The 21,579-nt window shown below is 45.3% G+C and overlaps 3 non-coding genes across 3 annotated transcripts; all 3 read right to left on the bottom strand.

Annotated features, from left to right (window-relative positions):
• Positions 1-84: 84 nt before the first annotated feature.
• On the bottom strand, positions 85-167 carry trnal-uaa (transfer RNA leucine (anticodon UAA)). Its single transcript has one exon. It is a non-coding gene; the product is annotated as a tRNA-Leu (tRNA).
• Positions 168-773: 606 nt separating this feature from the next.
• Positions 774-856, bottom strand: trnal-uaa (transfer RNA leucine (anticodon UAA)). The gene has a single exon. It is a non-coding gene; the product is annotated as a tRNA-Leu (tRNA).
• Positions 857-1,657: 801 nt separating this feature from the next.
• trnal-uaa (transfer RNA leucine (anticodon UAA)) lies at positions 1,658-1,740 on the bottom strand. The gene has a single exon. It is a non-coding gene; the product is annotated as a tRNA-Leu (tRNA).
• Between the last annotated feature and the right edge of the window lie 19,839 nt (positions 1,741-21,579).

Genomic DNA, 21,579 nt, shown 5'->3' with positions numbered 1-21,579 from the left:
TGGAAGGATGGACCAGCTCTTACCCTTTCAAGTCGCCTGGAGGGCTCCTGGTTCCTTTCTGTATAAAGAAGCATGTATCATATTTACCAGGAGTGGGGTTCGAACCCACGAGGGCTTACACCCATTGGATCTTAAGTCCAACGCCTTAACCACTCGGCCATCCTGGTGAGATTTCTTATATCAATATAAAAATTTTACATCATATATTTAAAAGAATACTTGGGAGTGGAGAGAGCTTTCACACCCAGATCCCTGGCAGAGGCCACTAAAGTAGTCCAATGGCTCCTTCGTGACAAGGTGCTAGGGCTGGATAAGGTCCCCACGATATAAATCATATAATACCAGGAGTGGGGTTCGAACCCACGAGGGCTTACGCCTATTGGATCTTAAGGCCAACGCCTTAACCTCTCGGCCATCCTGGTTCATTTTCTTTAATCATTATTACAATTTTACATCAGATATTTAAAAGAACACTGCTCTAACTATCGTCCTATAGCACTTGCCAGCCTTTCGTGTAAAGCTTATGCCAGTTTCAGATTCAAGACTAGCAGTGGGGATCTGTGCCAATCGTGTAACCGTGAAACAGCTCTTACCCTTGCAAGACTACTGCAGGTGTCCTGGTTTCTTTCTTACATCATATAATAAAAGAATACTTGGGAGTGGAGAGAGCTTTCACACCCAGATCCCTGGCAGAGGCCACTAAAGTAGTCCAATGGCTCCTTCGTGACAAGGTGCTGGGGCTGGATGAGGTCCCCACGATATAAATCATATAATACCAGGAGTGGGGTTCGAACCCACGAGGGCTTACGCCCATTGGATCTTAAGTCCAACGCCTTAACCTCTCGGCCATCCTGGTGACATTTCTATAACCAGTATTATAATTTTACATCAGATATTTAAAAGAAGACTTGGGCGTGGAATGTGGTTGTCAAACCAACGTCCCTGGCAGAGGCCACTAAAAAAAGGCTCCTTGGTGGCAAGGTGCCAGGGCTGGATAAGGTCCGTCCTGAGATGCTGAAGGCGCTGGTGATTGTTGGGTTGTCGTTGCATCGGGGTTAGGCCACAATGCCACAGTGCCCATGGACTGGCAGACCGGGGTGGTGGTTCCAATTCATCAAAAAGGGGGACCAGAGAGTGTGATCGAACTATCGTGGCATCCCACTACTCATCTTCTGAGGAAACCTTATGCCAGGGTGCTAGAAGTGAACGCTCTGACCGTTTGTTGGATCTCAGATTCAAGACGAGCAATACAGATTTGGTACTGAAACCGCGGACCAGCTCTTACCATTGCAAGACTACTGCACGTGTCCTTGTTCCACTTTGAATAATGACGGTAATAAATCTTAATTACCAGGAGTGGGGATCTGACCCACAAGAGATGACGCCCATTGGATCTTAAGTCCAACGCCTTAACCACTCGGCCATCCTGGTGACATTTCTCTAGTCATTATTACAATTTTAAATCAGAAAGTTAAATGAAGACTGCTGAAACTATCGGGGTATGGCACCATTTCGGGTAAAGCTTATGCCAGTTTCTGATTCAAGACAAGTAGTGGGGAGTTTGTCCTGGTCGTGGAAGGATGGACCAGCTCTTACCCTTTCAAGTCGCCTGGAGGGCTCCTGGTTCCTTTCTGTATAAAGAAGCATGTATCATATTTACCAGGAGTGGGGTTCGAACCCACGAGGGCTTACACCCATTGGATCTTAAGTCCAACGCCTTAACCACTCGGCCATCCTGGTGAGATTTCTTATATCATTATTACAATTTTACATCATATATTTAAAGAATACTTGGGAGTGGAGAGAGCTTTCACACCCAGATCCCTGGCAGAGGCCACTAAAGTAGTCCAAAGGCTCCTTTGTGGCAAGGTGCTGGGGCTGGATGAGGTCCCCCAAGATATAAATCATATAAAACCAGGAGTGGGGTTCGAACCCACGAGGGCTTACGCCCATTGGATCTTAAGTCCAACGCCTTAACCTCTCGGCCATCCTGGTTCAGTTTCTTTAATCATTATTACAATTTTACAACAGATATTTAAAGGAACACTGCTCTAACTATTGTCCTATAGCACTTGTCAGCCTTTCGTGTAAAGCTTATGCCAGTTTCAGATTCAAGACTAGCAGTGGGGATCTGTGCCAATCGTGTAACCGTGGACCAGCTCTTACCCTTGCAAGACTACTGCAGGTGTCCTGGTATCTTTCTGTATAAAGTCAGTAATATATCATATTTACCAGGAGTGGGGTTTGAACCCAAGAGGGCTTACACCCATTGGATCTTAAGTCCAACGCCTTAACCACTCGGCCATCCTGGTGACATTTTTATAACCAGTATTATAATTTTACATCAGATATTTAAAAGAAGACTTGGGCGTGGAATGTGGTTGTCAAACCAACGTCCCTGGCAGAGGCCACTAAAAAAAGGCTCCTTGGTGGCAAGGTGCTGGGGATGGATGAGGTCCCCCACGATATAAATCATAAAATACCAGGAGTGGGGTTCGAACCCACGAGGGCTTACGCCCATTGGATCTTAAGTCCAATGCCTTAACCTCTCGGACATCCTGGTGATAGTTCTATAACAAGTATTATAATTTTACATCAGATATTTAAAAGAAGACTTGGGCGTGGAATGTGGTTGTCAAACCAACGTCCCTGGCAGAGGACACTAAAAAAGGGCTCCTTGGTGGCAAGGTGCCAGGGCTGGATAAGGTCCGTCCTGAGATGCTGAAGGCGCTGGTGATTGTTGGGTTGTCTTGGCAGACACGCCTTTTAATGTTGCATAGGGGTTGGGCCACAATGCCACAGTGCCCATGGACTGGCAGACCGGGGTGGTGGTTCCAATTGATCAAAAAGGGGGACCAGAGAGTGTGATCGAACTATGATGACATCCCACTACTAATCTTCTGAGGAAACCTTATGCCAGGGTGCTAGAAGTGAACGCTCTGACCGTTTAATGGATCTCAGATTTAAGACGAGCAATACAGATTTGGTACTGGAACCATGGACCAGCTCTTACCATTGCAAGACTACTGTAGGTGTTCTGGTTCCACTTTGAATATTGACAGTAATATATCATCATCACCTGAAGTGGGGATCAAACCCACGAGGGCTGACGCCCATTGGATCTTAAGTCCAACGCCTTAACCACTCAGCCAACCTGGTGAGATTTCTTTCATCATTATTACAATTTTAAATCAGAAAATTCAATGAATACTGCTGAAACTATCGTGGTATGTCACCATTTCGGGTGAAGCTTATGCCAGTTTCAGATTAAAGACAAGTAGTGGGGAGTCTGTCCTGGTCGTGGAACGACGGACCAGCTCTTACCCTTTCAAGTCGCCTGGAGGGCTCCTACTTCCTTTCTGTATAAAGAAGCATGTACCATATTTACCAGGAGTGGGGTTCGAACCCACGAGGGCTTACACCCTTCCCTTTTTTTCCCCCTGAAGGGTTATTTGGGAGTTTTTCCTGGTCCGATGTGAGGTTTTGGGGCAGGGATGTCTATGTGTACAGATTGTAAAGCACTCCGAGACAAATTAGTAATTTGTGAAATTGGGCGACACAAATAAACTGAATTGAATTGAATTGAATCTGATCTTAAGGCCAACGCCTTAACCACTCGGCCATCCTGGTGAGTTTAAGAATACAGTGAGACGTGTCTTTACAGAATGTAGATTGAAATACCATTCATACCGTCCATCACTTGGCCTGGTGGTACTCCAAGCTCCTAAACGAACAGACAGTGTGGCATCGACCACATTGAACACATGTGCTGCAGTCTTGCTGTTGCTATCGTGCGTCTTCACCTCCGAGCCGTGCAATAAGAAGGCCACTCTGCAGAGACACGGTCGAATAAAAGCTTTTCTGTTCGTTGTCTAAAGATCTGACAGATGGTTCATGATTGCTTATGTACAGTGAGCAGCCCACACACACAAAAACAGTGAAATCAGCACAGTACTAATCTACCGCTGCCTTTAAAAAAGGATGGAGGGATCCTCCTCCCCCTCACCGAGGCTCGTAACACTGAGCGGCGACGTGGGCGAGACAGACGTCAACCAAATGAAGTGATCAAAAACAGCGATGAGGAACGTTTTAGAATCCCTTCATCTATTAAACTGCCATATTTAACTCTCATAAAGGCAGGCGATTGAGTTGAAAGAAGCTGTCGAGAAACAAGATTTTCCTTTTCTTTTCTTTTTTTGCCGTCCAGGGTGCAGCAAACACTGCCGAAGCCCCTAAACATTCACTGTCAATCATAACAACACAATTATGCAGCTTCAGAGGGAAGGCTGCAGGCTACATCACTCGTACTAATAGCTCCAGAGGGAGATATCGTAAAATATCTACTAATCTACCAGCTGCACTAAGTGTTTTGAATATCTTTGCGTCTTAATTGAAAAACATCAACACATGTCTTGAAATTCAGGGGAGAGGAAAAAAACCACGCTAACATATTCACATCAGCCAGGCGGCTTAGCACAATTTATTTATTTCACGAGCGAGACATTAAATCAAATGGGACATTCGGTAATCATAAAGTTAAGGCGGGAAAAAATCCGAACCGCTTCAGTTGAAGGAGTTTTCAAGGCAAAAAATACTGATGCTAGAACAGCAAATTGAGAAGCTCTTTTCTTGTCACTCCACTGATCTCAGGGTAATGTGTTCCTAATGGAGATAGAAGGACGGTCTGTCGAAGACTCGTTGCAACCCGTCTCCTCTAGAGTGAGTTTATGTGAGAAACCAGTGCCGCTGTCGGTAGACGGGATCGAACCCTCGACCTCCACCGATATTTACTGCCAGTGTGAGTGTGTTATTTCTTATTTTCAGTGTCTACATTTGGAACGAGAAAAAATAGAGATTTTTATTCTGAAGTGTCGGCACAGCAGAGAGGAAGGATAAAAAATAAGCCAATTTAAACAAAATCATTGAAAAAAATAATTACCAGTAACTACACACAAAAACATGAAGGTGCCATCTGGAACGGAAAATGGTTCTTCAGAGTGATGCCATAGAAGAGCCATGTTTGCTTCCACAAATAACCTTTTTAAACCAGGGTTCTTTAAAGAACCATTTCCTTCAAGAGTTCTTTGAAGAACCTATAAAGGTGTCTCAAAGAACCTTTAAAATGGTTCTTTAAGGCACCATTTCTGGATCCACAAAGAACCTTTCAAACCAGGGTTCTTTAAAGGACCATGTCCTTCAAGAGTTCTTTGAAGAACATATAAAGGTGTCTCAAAGAACCTTAAAAAATGGTTCTTTAAGGCACTATATCTGGTTCCACAAAGAACCTTTCAAACCAGGGTTCTTTAAAGAACCATTTCCTTAAGAGTTCTTCAAAGAACCTATAAAGGTATCTCAAAGAACCTTAAAATCATGGTTCTTTAAGGTACCATTTCTGGTTCCACTAGGAACCTTTCAAACCAGGGTTCTTTAAAGAACCATGTTAAAACCTCAATAAACAGCGGCCTCAGTCCAGGCATCGACTTGTTTTACTCTAACGGACGTCTTCATTCGTGGATAAGTGCTCTTTAAAAGAAAACTTGAACTTCTCTGCAGATAATTTGATGAGCTCCATCTTTTCTCCCGCCAATCAAACGTTCGGGAGCTCGACTTTTTATTTTTACGAAACTCAATGAAGACGTTGAGTCCCTTTCCAAAAGTCGTGGGGATGAGCGTCGATGAGCTACGGCAAAAGCTGCCGATTACGACCCAGACACGCGAGATCCGATCGTCGGTCACGTCTCCGTCTCTGAGTGTTTCGTGAATTGGAACTGCATGAAGAGACATACTTTTTTGCTTTTTTTAAATCCCGAATGAAGCAGATTGAAGACACCGCGGGGCGTCCTTCAGAACGCAGCCTTGTACCACAGAGAAGACGCTAAAGAGACACACCGTGTTCTTCACACCACCAGAGCCTCTCTGAAGAGGCTGCTGCTGGGTCGGGGAGCAGAGGAGGATTCACATGCCCTGGTATGGAGGGTGTTTTGTTGTTGTAGAAAAAGTAGAAAAATGTCATTGGAGTAAGTAAAAAGTTCATTTCTGGATAAAATATGTGACGTGTCGGTCTTTCTAGACAAACATACGTCCTGAAAGTAGCTGTGAGAACTCATTTTGAGCTCTATATATCTAGTATTAGGACGTGTGTCATCATAAGCCGGCTAAATGAGTTTTCCCCTTAACGAGATATTCCAGATGTACAATACTGTGACTCGTAATTAAAGTAATATGCTTGGTAAGAGTTTGCTTCTTCTTTTTTGCAGCGTTTGTTCTCTGCCTGCTTTCGATTCAATAATTTAATATGTTGGAGGCGCTTCAAGCGTTTCATCTCGATGTTAATAACGCTTCTTTTTTCTTTTCGTGCAGCTCGGTACGCTGGGAGGGATGAAATTCATCACGATGTCACAGCGCTACGTCAGGTCGAGACCTCCATCAGCTCCACTCCAATCAGACTGCGCCCAGGGTCCAGTTGCAGTTCATCTGTTTTACCTGACGATGACTGATTGAGGATGAATCCCCGGAGGAACATCGTCTTCTCTGCTCGACGGCTTAGGGTGGAGGGCAGCGTGTCGTTGGTGGGGATTTGGTGTCATTACAGACACAGGAAGGGCCTTCGGTAGCGTTTTAGTGGGGGTGACTGAGGGTCAGCGGTTAGCAGGTCCGTCTTCCAATCAGAGGATACGTGGTTCAATCCCCGCCCTCGTCGATGAGTCCTTGAGCAATACACTGATTTGCTCCCTGTAGCTGTGTGTAAGATGTATAATTGTAACATGTAAAGTGTCTTTGAGTACATTATTATTATTTTAAAGCACTGCACAAATAAAATGTATTATTATTATTATTATTATTAAATCACTTTACTTTTGCCTTATGTCGAACTGAACGTACTGAATGTGGCGTATTATGCGGGCAGGTGATGTAACTATGTGAAAGAAAAAAACCTTCTTGTGTCTAATATATTGTTTTCTTTAAGCTAAAGGCATAATTCAGGAGTATAACTTCTGTTATTCTGTTGTTCTAGTCAATAATGAGTTTGATGAAAATATGAAGAAAACTCGCAAAGACAAACAGTTCTGTCATTGATAAAGGTTCAAATATTTCTCTTCAGGGATGTTCCATTTACAATAACGTTGTTTGAATAATATATAGATTTACTTATATATCTATATATTTTTGGAAACTTATATATATATATTATATATATGATTAAAAACAAGAACCACACGAAATGGAAGCTTCAAGTATATACAAAAGGAAAAAGGCAGTCTGAATATAATATTTATATTTATATATATATATATAAATATATAATATATATAGAAATATCAAAAAGACAGTGTGAATATATTATTTATATATATATAAATAATCTATAAAAAAATACAAGAAACACGTCAAATGGAAGCTTATATACAAGTAGTATATACAAAAGGCAGTATGACAATAATATTGCCTTGTTGTGATGTTTTATGTGGAATTAGCAATTAGAAGTTGACTTAAAGAATCTTCTCATCCTCAACTCACAACCCGGTCCTGTTCTGCAGCTGACTTGAAAGACGGAGAGCAGCAACACGGAGTTTGAAAAGCGTTTCCTCAAATATCACGTATCAGTAGAATCTGTTTTTTATGGGCCAGGCATTAATATTAATACTGCTGCAATCTTGCAAAAATAAAATATAAAAGCACAACTTGCAGGGCTCTGCAAAACCTCTCTCTCACACACACACACACACACACACACACACACACACACTCATACACAAAAAGCAAGCGATGAACTTGTATAAATTGAAAATGTCACGGCAGAAATGTGCAAAATTCTCTGAGAAAAAAAAACCTCTCTCACTACCTCACGTTTATCCTCTCGCCGCATAATTCCTCCTCTCCCTTTTCCTCGCTCTCTTTCACACTTTACATCTTTCTCCTCCTCGTCTCAGAGATGTAAGGCAAAAGGACACACACGCACACACACACACTCGCACACACACACACACACAGCAAAGTCATTGAGGGATAAAATGGGAAAGGCAGCAGAAAATGTCACTGCAGCTGTGAGAAGAGCTCCAGACCGCCCGGCGACTCTGACCCCCTAAACGTCACCCTCTCCTACTTTACATTGCTCTTCCTCCAACTTCTTTCCTCCCCTTATCAACCTTCAACCCCCCTCCCTCATCTTCATCCCTCCCCCTCCTCCGTTCCGCCTCAATGTGCTTAGCTTTTGATTTAGCTCCGTCTCGCTTGCGTTGTAACTCAGCCTCAGCCGCTCGGCCTTTAATGGCCACTGACTCAGCGCCGCCCTCCTCCTCTGATGCCGACGGGCCGGGCCGCTCCGTCCCATCAGCAGTCTGCAGGGCCGAGGTCACCCGCTGACGGCGCCCGGCTGGGATCGCCGGCTCTGTTGGCGCGTAACGAGGTCGCGCCGTGGGGATACGAGGCTGTGTGGACGGAGACGTGACAATTACCGTTGGCCGAGATCAGTCGAGTCCCCGGTAACTTATGTGAAGTCGCTTCTTCGGATTTTCAAGGTGAAACGTTTTTTTTTCGAACACGTGGAAGACATATGAAAATGTGACATTAACATTCCCACGACCATCTGAGTCTCCAGAGCTCTGCCTCGCCCACCTCTCTCTCTCTCTCTCTCTCTCATGGAGCCTGTGTTTCATCACTTTCAGTACAGGCTCAAGTGAGAGTGCAATGCATCAGTAGCGTGCTCCTTATGGAAGCTTAAAATAACTGAACATTCGGTATCAGCAAACCTCCACGAGGCGAGTCCAATCAGAGGAGAGGAAAAGATCATTGTTTGTTATTGACTGACGATGAAGTCTCTGACCGGCTCTTGGACTCGGCGGGGAGGTTAGTGATGGAGGGCGTCTGATGAGGCTGATGGATCAGCGAAGGTAGAGACTGAAGAGAGACAGACAGCTGCCAGATGATCGGCTCGCCGTGCTGCTGTCAACAACTGATGTCACAGATGACAGCTGAGCTCAATTAAGAGTACGTGAGGAGTGAACGGCTGTTAACGCTGTTAGCGCTGTTAACGCTGATAACGCTGTTAACGTTGTTAACGCTGTTAGCGCTGTTAGCGTTGTTAACGCTGTTAACGTTGTTAACGCTGTTAACGCTGTTAACCTTGTTAACGCTGTTAGCGCTGTTAGCGTTGTTAACGCTGTTAACGTTGTTAACGCTGTTAACGCTGTTAACCTTGTTAACGCTGTTAGCGCTGTTAACGCTGTTAACGCTGATAACGCTGTTAACGCTGTTAACCTTGTTAACGTTGTTAACGCTGTTAACGCTGTTAACCTTGTTAACGCTGTTAGCGTTGTTAACGCTGTTAACGTTGTTAACGCTGTTAACGCTGTTAACCTTGTTAACGTTGTTAACGCTGTTAACGCTGTTAACCTTGTTAACGCTGTTAGCGCTGTTAACGTTGTTAACCTTGTTAACGCTGTTAGCGCTGTTAACATTGTTAACCTTGTTAACGCTGTTAACGCTGTTAACGTTGTTAACGCTGTTAGCGCTGTTAGCGTTGTTAACGCTGTTAACGTTGTTAACGCTGTTAGCGCTGTTAACGCTGTTAACGCTGATAACGCTGTTAACGTTGTTAACGCTGTTAACGCTGTTAACGCTGTTAGCGCTGTTAACGCTGTTAACGCTGATAACGCTGTTAACGTTGTTAACGCTGTTAACGCTGTTAACCTTGTTAACGCTGTTAACGTTGTTAACGCTGTTAACGCTGTTAACGCTGTTAACGCTGATAACGCTGTTAACGCTGATAACGCTGTTAACGTTGTTAGCGCTGTTAACGTTGTTAACCTTGTTAACGCTGTTAGCGCTGTTAACGTTGTTAACCTTGTTAACGCTGTTAGCGCTGTTAACGTTGTTAGCGCTGTTAACACTGTTAACCTTGTTAAGCTATTAACGTTGTTAACTCTGATAATGCTGTTAGCGCTGTTAACACTGTTAACCTTGTTAAGCTATTAACGTTGTTAACGCTGTTAACGGTGATAGCGGTTATAACGCTGATAATGCTGTTAATGTTGTTAACGCTGTTAGCACTGTTAACCTTGTTAAGCTATTAACGTTGTTAACGCTGATAACGCTGTTAGCGCTGTTAACACTGTTAACCTTGTTAAGCTATTCACGTTCTTAACTCTGTTAACCTTGTTAAGCTATTCACGTTCTTAACTCTGTTAACTCTGTTAATGTTGTTAATGTTGTTAACTCTGATAACTCTGTTAACGTTGTTAATGTTGTTAACTCTGATAACTCTGTTAACGTTGTTAATGTTGTTAACTCTGATAACTCTGTTAATGTTGTTAATGTTGTTAACTCTGATAACGCTTTATCTAGTTTTTCCAGCGATGTGCGAATGCTGAAGCAAAACAAGTCTCAACTGAATCTAAATCGTTCTCCTGTGAACAAATAGTTTCACAGTCGGTCTCAACTGAAACCGGGAAAAACAATCACAGAGAAAGTTGCGTCCCTCAGCATCTGAGTGACGGAGCACCGTGACCTCCACCGACGGAAACGGAGTCGGACTTCGAGTCATCTGAGTTGATGACAACCTCACATGATGAATGGCTTCATGTTTTGGGGGGAGACGGACTCCTTCTGGGGACGGCCTTGAACAAATAAGTCCAGCAGGTCCCAATATCAAACAGATGGACCCCCCCCCCCACCACCACCACCACCGCCACGTCAGCCCTTCACTTAACTACCTGTTACTGGATTAATAAATCCAGATTCACGACCGGTGGCTCCACATCCCATAACCTTGACTTCATCAGGTCCCGCTCATGGCTCCGTTTTTGCCTGCACACATTTCCATAAATGACATTACGGAAGAAATATGAAGGGGATTTATCCTCGGCTATACTTTCCCCTTTCTCCCTCCTCCTGGCTCTCGCTGATGTTTCCCTCCTATGAATCAAAGAGCTGATAATGTCAATAGTTTATATCCACACGTCTTACTGGAAAGCAGAACTTGAAACTGCGAAAAAAAAAGAACTGGAACAGGTGAGGGCTAATTCATGAACTCAAAGATTTACGACAAATGATTTGCGATTCATGAGATTTAATGAAGTACCAATAGTATCCCCCGGAGCCGGGACTCACATAGCCTCCAATGGGGAACAACAGCAGCTCCAGCATCTCAATAATCACCCCTCAATTTCATACCTGAGATATTCTGATCGCCTGCCTTTCATCTCGTTGTGGCAGAGAAGTTGAAAGTCGTCGGCTGATTTTGACGCACTGCTAAACTATAGACGTTAAAATCCTGAGACTCAGAGGAAGCGGCGACCCGCCATCGTCTCCACGCCCACGAGCGAGGCTTAAAAAATGCTAATCAGCACACACACACACACACACAGTACATGTGGTATTATCTGTCATTAAACTCAGATTAAAAGTCATTAAGTGTTATTGATTTTATCTGCCATCAGGCCGTGATTATAGCTCACACTCCAGTGGCTCTAAATCTAGATCAACGCCTCCCAGGAAGACTGATGAGGCCGAGAGGGAACGTGAAGGAAAGGAGGCGAGAAGCATTTCATTTCACCGCCAGAGAACGCCGTGTTTTGATAGGCCGAGGGTCGTCGAAGCTTCTCCGCGCATCGATCCCAACACGACCCGCTCAGCTTGGCTCAGAAGAATTCCTCTTAAGGGAGATGGGCAGCTCTTTGGAGCACAAATCAAATTTGTTTTTCCATTTTGAAGTTAAGAATACCTCTTTTTTTGGGGACTTGTACATATGCACATCATAAAATTGCTTTATCAATATAATGCCCAGCCCCACTTTTTGAAGAAATACCGTCTCGCTGACTCATCCGCCAACCCGAGTTGCATTTGACACCCGTGGATGTCACAAAATGTCATGAAATGGTGGTTATTACCATATCATAGTCATCATATCCGCAGCAGCAGAGGGACGCTTTTGACAAATTCAAAGAAATTCCCTCCCGTTGCTTTTGAGATATCTCGAGAATGGGTTGAACATATAGTCATATATATATATATATATATATATAGTCGCCAGTATATATATATATATATAGTCGCCATACATATATATATATGGTCGCCATGTATATATATATATACTGGCGACTATATATAGATATTTATATATATAGATATGGCGACTATATATATATATATATAGTCACCATATATATATATATATATATATATACATTCTTTAATGCAGCTGATGTCCGTTGATACGAATGTAATATGATGATCAGCGGATTTCTTTTTATATATTCTGCTTGTATATATATATAATATTTCAGTTATTGTGGCTTCTTACTGCGGGTTTAATTGCTTATTTGCTCATTTATAACACTTGTTTTAATGTTCTTTCTTTTTCCCCACGTCTCTTGTTTACACTTTGCTGCTGTAACCCCGTAAATGTCCCCACTGCTCGACTAATAAAGGATTATCGTACTGTACTTCTTATTTTACCTCCGTCGCCCACTAGGTGGCGTTCTGATAGAGTAGCTTTAATGTAGGCTGTCGACAATATTTTCACCCATTGTTTTCAAACGGGACGTATATTCTCTTGTGTTATACGCTGCTTATTTCTTATTTCCCTGTATTCATCATAATGAATGAATATAATCCCAGTTTTAACTGATTCTTCCGTGTTTTCTTCGCGGTTCGTCATCTTCGCGGTTTTAGTACCCCCGGAGGAGCTTTCATGTGCATTAGCGGCGCTGCTTTCTGCCCCCTCTACTGCACTTAGGCAAGTGTTTTACAGTGTGAGTGCTTTCTAAGTAGGACAATGAGGGAGGCCCCTCCTCCTCGGGGCCACGCTCTGCAGCAGGTCAGAGATGTCTCTCCCACTGAAGGCCGACACGTCTTCACACTAATGCGCTTACATCAACTTTAACCTCATGTTTGCTTTAAACACCCCGGGGCCAATCCAATTCATTTAAATCTACACACACACACACATGTTCAAAGAGGGGATGACAGCCCCCTCCAGCTGGATATTTGCACACAGTTTCATGTCTAGTTATGGGAAACTAAATTTTCTGGATGCAATCAAACTGCAATATTATTTTTTTTAAATCTATTTATTTACATAACTGCAATGTCTATGACAATGGTTCTCAAAAGGGGTATACGTGACCCCTGGGGGTGTATGTGACCCCTGGGGGTACGTGAAGGCCCTCTAAAGCAGGGTTGTCAAACTCATTTTCACCACCACTTCAGCATCATGGCTGCCTCTTAAAGGGCCAGTGTACCTTGAAACTGTATAAACTACTCCCGAACATATAGTTAAATAACTGTCTTTGCATTTGATTAAAGTTTATTTGAGTGTAGAAATATTGTACATAAGAACATTTCTCTAATATTATAATATTAATTTGAAACCTTCAAAATAAAAGTATAAGATTTATTTTATTATTTTTTTAAAGAGAAGGTGATCTTTTGTCTTTCAAGTCGTCAGGGGCCACATCAAATGACGAGGCGGGCCGGATTCGGCCCCCGGGCCTTGTGTTTGACACCTCTAAGGGGTACGTGAAATGAGCATCCATTAAAAAAGTCTTGGAAAAATAGTTATTTAATAAAACTTTCGTAAAATATAAGGATAAGTTCCGAAAACTGAAATGGATATATAATAAATTATATGAAAAATGCTCCATATTACATGTGTTTTTCAAAAAGCTTTGCACTGGTCAGGAGGTACATCACGGAAATAAGATGAGTACCACCGTGAGCCACAAGGCTTTCATAATGATTATGGGATGTATTTCTGTTTACATAAAGATTGATTTGACCACTTTACAGCCCAGTTGCTCGACAACAAGGCAAAAAAAGAGAGAGAAACGTACACAAAAGCATAAACGTGTGGAACAAGTTCAGATTCCGACTGCCGAGAAACATCGTGGAAAGAAAAGAAGTGTCATTCGAGCGGCCTCTCGTGCTTCTTCAATCACGGGCCACAACGAGCCAATCAAGCGCCGCGGATTAATAAGTTCTCCGTGTCTTAACGAGCCTCCGTGTTCGCGTCACGCCGCGGCGGCGGTACATCGCCGGAGCGTCGCGCGAGGCTCGGCGCGCTTCATTTATGCTTTTGAGATATTGTTTTTCAGAAGTATCGCCCGAGAGCCCCGGAGCCGCTTATTAAACGCTCCGCTGGCGAAGCACCGGAGGCGGAGTCGTACCGACGCGCTGCTGATGAGCAACGACTAAATATAGCAGCACCACATAACTCACCTTGAAGGCTCAATTAGAGACGCAGCGGGACGCCGGCGAAGAGCCGCGTGCTCGGGGGGGAGGAGCTTTATTGTTCACGATATCAGAGATGTTCAGGGGCGGCTCGGAGAGAACAAAGGGCGACCTTTGACCTTCATGTTTACGTCAGTCGCACATTAAAATGATAGGTTTAAATATGGTCGTGGTGAGTGGTCCCAAAGGGAACGTCTCTGATCTAACACGAGATCAAAAGCAGCCGGAGCGCTCCTCGGCCCTGCTGAGACTCCGCCCACTGCTGAGACTCCGCCCACTCCTCCTCTCGACCTCCATCTGCCTGATGGATCGTGGAGGTCTAGATCGTGGAATATGACATCTATTACACCTGTCCATCCTGGAGAGGGATCCTCCTCTGTTCTCTCCTCAAGGGTTCTTCACTTTTTTCCCCGTGAAGGGTTATTTGGGAGTTGTTCCTGAACCGATGTGAGGTCAAAGGTCAAAGGTCAGGGATGTCTATGTGTACAGATTGTAAACCCGTCAGCTGGCTGGGATCCAGACCTCCTCCGCGGGTTCCTCGTTTAATACGCCGCTGTGGTTTATGGTCCGTGGACGATGAGCGTCTGGGTCAGGAGGGGCGAGATAAACAGAGAGATGGACAGAGGCCACAGAGAGGAGGAGAGGAGGAGAGGAAGAGAGGAGAGAGGAGGAGAGAAGAAGCAGAGGAGGGCGTGGCCGAGGATGGAAACGAGACCACTGATTGCAAGACAAGCAGAAAGAAGAAGAAGAAGAAGAAGAAGAAGAAGAAGAAGAAGAAGAAGAAGTTCGGTGTCCCGCCGCGGTCTAAACGCCGCTTTAGAGGAGCGCTGACGGGGGACCACTGGAGCGTTGAGCCTTGGGGGGCTCAACATCTCACGTTATTTCGAGGAGGATGAAGAAGAGGAGGAGTGAGAGGAAAGGAAGCAGAGGGAGTTAGAAACGAGCAGACGTGGCGAGGAAGCAAGGACGCACACGAGGGAAATGGGGAAAGGAAAAGAGCTCCGATTCAGCAGAGGAGTGAGATCCAGGTGAGAGGGGAAAGAGAGGGGGGGGGGCATTGCAATGAGGGGGGGGGGTGACGGGGAGTGAGGAGGATGAGAGGAGCTGACAGAGAGAGACGAGCAGAACGATGCGTCGGGGAGGAGAGGAAGGAGAGAGAGTTTGGCAGCAGATCTGAGTCAGACAGGAGGAGGAGGAGGAGGAGGAGGAGGAGGAGAAACACTTTTGTTGGGATAAAGTCGGTGATGTTTCTGTCAGGAAAAGGAGGATGACCCCCCCCCCCCACACACACACACATCACCCCTGGTCTCCGGTGCGCTGCAGCACACCTCCACCTCCACCTGGTGGGGTTCTATAGTCTCATCATGATTTATGGGAGACACGTCAAAGATTATACCAGAAGAGCAAAGGGGCGTGTCGCCGTGAGTCAATGAGGGCGAACGCAGAGAGAAGAGCAGCTGGCCGTGAGCTGAGAGGGGAGGACGGAGAACTTTTACAACCATCTGAATCCACCAAAGGATGTCTCCTCCTCTCCTCCTCTCCTCCTCTCGTTCTACCCATCTATTCTTAGATGTGTTTGGGGCTCCGAGATTGAAAAACCTCTTCCAGCCTTTAGAATACTTTTATTGTCATATTAAATATAGTTATGTACATGTATGAAAGCAGCAATGGAGCGCACGGGGAGCAACTGGGGGTTCAGTGCCTTGCTCATGGACACTCGCAACTATAATGGGGGTAGCGGGGATCGAACCGACTACTATAAGTGCACGTGAGAAAACTCCCGATGTGAGGGAACACGCTCATTCAACCCTGGAGGTGGACAAATGAACTCATTAAAATGCGGGAAAGAAACAGCGTTAAGGATGTGGGTACCAGAGTGACGTCATCGGCATCCACCTGAAGCCTCTTAAAGTCTCACACCGCCTTTACACACACACACACACACACACACACACACACACACACACACACACACACACACACACACCATGAACACAGCAAGTACACGAAACACACAGCGGAGGACCCTCCGGGCGGCGCAGCCCGGGCTCGCTGCGCCTCCTCCGGGGGGGAAAGTGAAGGAGCCCGCTCACCTTCACCGGTTGTCCCGCCCGAGCTGGAGAGAAGCAGAGCGACGAGAGCCATAATCCAAGAGGCTCCTCTACTCCTTACATCCATGATGAGGGACACCGAGAGAGGGGGGGGGGGGGAGAGAGAGAGAGCGCGAGAGAGAGAGAGAGAGACCGTCAACCTCTCTTCTCCAGCTCCGAGAGAGATATACTTAAAACCCGACAGGAGGAAGAGAGAGAGGGAGAGGGAGAGGGAGAGAGGGAGAGAGAGACTGGAGAGAAGCTGCTGGGGGAGAAGGAGAGGGAGAGAGAGAGAGGGAGACCGTCAACCTCTCTTCTCCAGCTCCGAGAGAGATCTCCTTAAAACCCGACAGGAGGAAGAGAGAGAGAGAGCAGAGAGAGGGGAGAGAGAGAGGAGAGAGAGGTCAGTGAAGTCTGCTGTGCAGTATGTCTGTTGTTTTCTGCAGCTTTGTGGTTGGAGCAAAACTGAAATGCGCGCAGGTTCTCCCTCTCTCTCTCTCCCTCTCTCTCTCCCTTTCTCTCTCCCTTTCTCTCTCTCTCTCTCTCTCCCTTTCACTCTCTCTCTCCCTTTCTCTCCCTCTCTCTCTCCCTTTCTCTCTCCCTTTCTCTCTCTCTCTCTCTCTCCCTTTCACTCTCTCTCTCCCTCTCTCTCTCTCTCTCCTTTCTCTCCCTCTCTCTCTCCCTTTCTCTCTCTCTCCCTCTCTCTCTCTCCCTTTCTCTCCCTCTCTCTCTCCCTTTCTCTCTCTCTCTCTCCCTCTCTCTCCCTCTCTCACTTTCGCGTTGTCATTTGAAACCATCGCTGAATCTTCAACCAAAGAAAACTGCAAATTGTATTTTGTTTTTGATAAATGATGGAAAGTAAAATAAAACAATGACATGGGGACAAACAACAACAACAACAAACAAGTCAACCCCTTCTCATTCGCTATCTGACACATTTGGCCACAGACACAAACCCTTCATGAGCACTCCACCCAGAACCCGACACAGAGGGTCGTACATAGATCCACCTATGTAGAGTTCACACAGAACCCCCATGAGAGGTTCTACGGGGAACCCTCTACGGGTCCACAGCTCCACCCAGAACCCACTGGAGATCTGGAACCATCCACCTTCTAGAGGCGCTCACACGAGGGAAACGTCGTACACAGTCCAAGGGTTTCATCTAGAACCCACCAACCAGAGAACCCTGTAGCCCTGTACCAGGGGAACCACCTCCGGCAGCCTCGGCAGGCTCTTAAAGGGCCAGCGCTCATGTGGCTCAGGAATTTTTTTTAAAGAAGAAGAGTGCTTCATAAATAATCAGTGACGTGAACACCTTCCGCCCCTCAGAAAGAACCCTTTGGAGAACCCTTTGGAGAACCCTTCTTTGTAAGAGTGGCGTCTAGATTTCACGACAATTGGAGCGACCTGCCGGAGCCAGATGAGAAGGTCGCGGGGGTCGCCGTAGCCCATCGGAGTTATCCTCGCTGGATCGCGAACGTCCGCGCGAAATGTCACGGCGATCCATTCGACACGTGTCGAGGTTTTTTTTTAGTCGAGCACCAAAACGACCGCCATCGGCTAGAAAACCACGGCGTGAAAAATGACGAGGTGCAAAACGTGTCCCTGAAGTAGACGTAGGAGAAGCTTTGCACCCGTCGACATCGTGCCACACGTCGTCCGCTCCTACTTTCATGCTCTGCTGAAGGTCGAAGGAGTTCGGCCCTAAGCTGTCTGACGGACAGACGGGCATCTGCGGTGGAGTAAAGACGACAAACAAGAATAGAAATAGACGGACGAGGCAGCGGATAACGAGAGCTTCTACGGCGGTAAATAAATGAGGAGAAATCGGCATGAAGTAGACGAGTTCAGTCAGCTTGAATCGGTTTGATTCCATCGGAGAGACTCAAGCAGCTCCTGCGGCACAACGCGCCTCTTCGTCATCAATCTGTCAGTTCAATACAACAATGGAGAGGTTGCTTCCAGCAGAGCTCTAAAAAGAACAATAGCATCTCAGGCAGCCAGGAGGCCTGTGTTCAATCCTCAGAATATGGATTTGGGGAAACCTCGCCCTTTGAATTGCAGGTTTCGGATAGCAGCGTTGTGTATACCTCGTAACTTAAAGCAACTCCAAGAACGATGGTAAGTGGGCATGGTAATTTTAAAAAAAGCTATTAAAAAAAATGCATGAGAATGCCTCATGTTGCGCAATATAAAATTAATTGGACTCTAAGGAGGAAGCACCTCTGCGCAAAGGCTTTCATCCTTTCTGTTGTTGTCTAACTTGGGGACACTCTCTTGCATATTTGCTGACATAACTCAAAAATGAAAGAGTTACAAATTCAGATAAAAATGCTGTGATCAGTTTGTGGAAAGTAAAAAAAGTTTGAAAAAAAATGCCTTCCTCGACTTCCATGACTTAAATTATGACGGCGGACATTGCAACGCAACACTACGAGAAATCCTGGAGTATTTTTTATACATATTAGTGAATTTAGGTGACTTGTAAGAACTTAAAGGGACCTCTGAATGGCCGACACCCGATGCTGCACAAGGTATCGGAACACCTGAATAATAATGCGTTAGCTAGGATGCACACTCCTGCCAGTCGACAAGGGGGGCAGCAGTAAACCCATGCCGGAGAGGAGCTGTTGGTATTAATCAGCAGGATTTGTTCATTAAAAAAGCGACGGGAGAGGAAAAGAAAGGAGGGGAATGAGGTGAGAAAAAGAGAAGCTGTTGATAGCTAACGCAACGGGGGGATCAGATAACACAGAAGCCAAGGGTCTGTGACACACACACACACACACACACACACACACACACGCACACCTCGGGGGGGCCTACACGGAGAAACCAGCTGGCTGTTTAATGTTCAAATCAGACGGGTGAGAGACTTTTAAAACTCCGTGAACCCGGGAGAGACACCGCGGGGCGTCCCGGAGGTCTCGCTGGAGATTGGTTCTCCCGCCGGCGCCATTGTGCCGGAGCTCGAAGCTTCCGCCGGTGGAAAGGTAGAACACCGCGACGTCTGCTCGTGTTGAGGGAAGATTACTCGGTTTTCACAGAAATGCGCCTGAAGGCATCGTGGACTGAAGGCCTCGTCGTCCTTAAACTGATGGGAGTACTATTGTGTGTTGCACCAAAGACTCTTCTGAAACTCTGGATTTCTAAAGATACCTCTTCTACGGATGATTGGTACAAGGGGATTTCGGAAAAAATGACCCAGACCCTCCATGACGATGTCATGAGATTTGTCCAGATATGGAAACCGGTCCTAGACGTGGTGGACCCCTCTGGGCTGTGTTTGCTTGTAATAGTTTATTTTAGATTTTGCACCTGGAGGAAGTCTTGTACTTTAAATGAATACATCTAGAAAGATATTATAATATGAAATATTAGGGAGAATATTATTATGACTGTATTGTGAATTACTTGTGAAGCATTAGGGAAAGACAGTGTTTACTGGATTGACTGTATGTGATGATAACATGTGAATTAATGGCAAGAGGAACTGTTTACATGTATGTTGCATGGGGATAATTGTTAGTGTTTTAGAAGTTATATTAATCCCGAAAGTAACACATTGGACTTTTATTGTGAAGGGACTTTTTTAGTAGTCTGACCGGAAGTGACGTCGTGACCCGGGGTCGTGACGTTTGACCCCTCCATTTTGATAGCGGACTTTTAGTCAACGAGAAGGTGTGGCTTGACTGAATAACAAAGGAATAACTTTTGAGGACAGCTGATTGGCTGCTGACTACGAACACCTCTTTGTGCTGGGAGAAATCGCTCTTTTGTTCTTGACCTCCGTTAGCCAGCAACACTCGCTTGCGTTAGCTTGTACCTGTGGAGCCTGGATCCCCACGAACCCACCATCCTGAGCTTTGATTGTTTGTTAAACTTCTTGCCATTAAATATTGTTAAACTCAATCCATAGCATTCTAGTCCTGATTTCCATCGAGCGCGAGACGTCCGGCTAAAACAACTCTTTACCTGCCAGATTAAAAACACAGGTACGGATGCTGATGTTGATTTGATGATAGAACCGAGATGTTCTCAGGTCAGACTGGTGACGTGCGAATGTGTTGTGTTTTTTTGTTCTGTTTTTTTGTATTGTATTTTGAATCGTACCCTTAAAGTCCTGTGTTTGTTCATTTGTATTTTCTACAACAGAAGTCCTCGTGGTCGTGACATCATGTGACTCTTGGCTATTCAAAGGGCCCGAGGTTGACGCCCGAGGGGGAACGCTCCGATCCACAAAGCACCGGTTCGGGCATCGAGCCTTCGAGCTTCTCTTGACTACGCCGCGCTGCCGTTCTCTCGGAGGTGGAAATGAACCCGACTTTTCAGGTATCCCTGTTAATTAGTGACTTCATAGTTGCTAAATAAGTAAATGAGTCTTATGTTTATTGAGCAATTGACTCTATAACCGCTAAACAAACACGTTGAATGTATTTCTTTGAGGGGCAGCCGGAGGAAGCCGGTTTTTTGAATACAAACGATGTGAGGAGAGTGTCGTCGGGACAACGGGTAATTAGGATTTCATCCTGGTTGATTCCTCCGTCTGCTTTCAGATTATTCTCAATTATCATTTTTTTTTTCCAAACACATTTTGTCGCCGCTGCGTGCGGATTTCGGGAACATTTCTATAACGAGAAAGAGATGAATATTTCCCGTTCAGTGTGAACGCTCGAGGAAACATTGACTCTGGGATTGCTTGATAATGCCCTTTAATTACGCGGATAACTGGCGATGAGAAACAGAAGCTTTTCATTTGAAGCAGTTTACTCTGATCATAATTGTGTCCAATATTAAATCTGTCGTCGTGTCTGTTTATAATAATGAAGACCGGCGCTTTCAAACCAACACACGGTGTAAAGGAGGAACGTGGTCGAAGGAAAAAAACATTATTATTCTTCTCCGCGTGCACAGTTTCATATTTATCTTCAATATCGCTAATAGCAAATGTTTTTGAATGACTTGACTGGAGAGAAAATTATACAGGGTGTCCAAGCCTCCGAGAGCTGTCTGTGTGCGGTTATTGGGAGATAATGGAGTAAACTGAAGCATTAGAGGCTCAAAGTGTCTCTTTTCTCATTCACTCTCGTATTTATGTTGAGAGCCAGACGGAGCGGGCTGGAGATCGATGCTCCCCCACTCTGCTTTATATTCACAGCAGCCGGCGGCCGGCCGACCGCCCGTTAGCTAGAGCGTGGAGTATTAGTGGAGAGATTGTTTGTTGTGTTGGGGGTGATCCCTCAGTCCAGCAGGC

The sequence above is a fragment of the Pseudoliparis swirei genome, chromosome 8, assembly GCF_029220125.1.
Source record: "Pseudoliparis swirei isolate HS2019 ecotype Mariana Trench chromosome 8, NWPU_hadal_v1, whole genome shotgun sequence".
NCBI classification, from domain to species: domain Eukaryota; kingdom Metazoa; phylum Chordata; class Actinopteri; order Perciformes; family Liparidae; genus Pseudoliparis; species Pseudoliparis swirei.
This window is presented reverse-complemented; position numbering and strand designations above follow the sequence as displayed.